The sequence below is a fragment of the Hoplias malabaricus genome, chromosome 16, assembly GCF_029633855.1.
Source record: "Hoplias malabaricus isolate fHopMal1 chromosome 16, fHopMal1.hap1, whole genome shotgun sequence".
In the NCBI taxonomy this organism is placed as follows: Eukaryota; Metazoa; Chordata; class Actinopteri; order Characiformes; family Erythrinidae; genus Hoplias; species Hoplias malabaricus.
In genome coordinates, this window is record NC_089815.1 from 38120761 (window position 1) to 38121290 (window position 530).

The window sequence follows — 530 nt, forward strand, 5'->3', positions numbered from 1 at the left end:
TTTCGGACTGTCTCAGCGTAGGGGACTGGCCGCCTAAGTCTCCCAAAGATAGGTACGGGAAGGGTAAACAAAACCCATCCCTGGAAGCTGACCCGCAGCATGGGGTAGGATCCCTCTGCTTCTTTTTATGAAGCCTGGCAGGTGCCTACCCAAGGCGGGTCTGGTTTTCCGGTAGAGCAGCATCTCCACGTCGGTTGTCATCGTTCAGACACCTTCATTTCGTACTGCCCTCTGAAATCCTGACGGCCCCGCACTGGAAACGCCCATGCCCACGTTGTGCTCGGCCCGCCCGAAATAACCTCCTATGCAGAAGGGGTGCGACATGCCTGGGATCCTCTCTGACGTTGACGAGGGTCCAAGATTTCTTAACATGACATTCCTTAGCATAGAAGCGCTTGTACAAGTGTCCTTGTACCGCCCACTGGAGTTCCTGGCAATACGAAGAGGACGGAGATAAAAGGGAGATGACGAGGCACCAATAAGGGAATGTTTGGGTTGATGGAACGAGACATGATCTAATAATGGTGTAC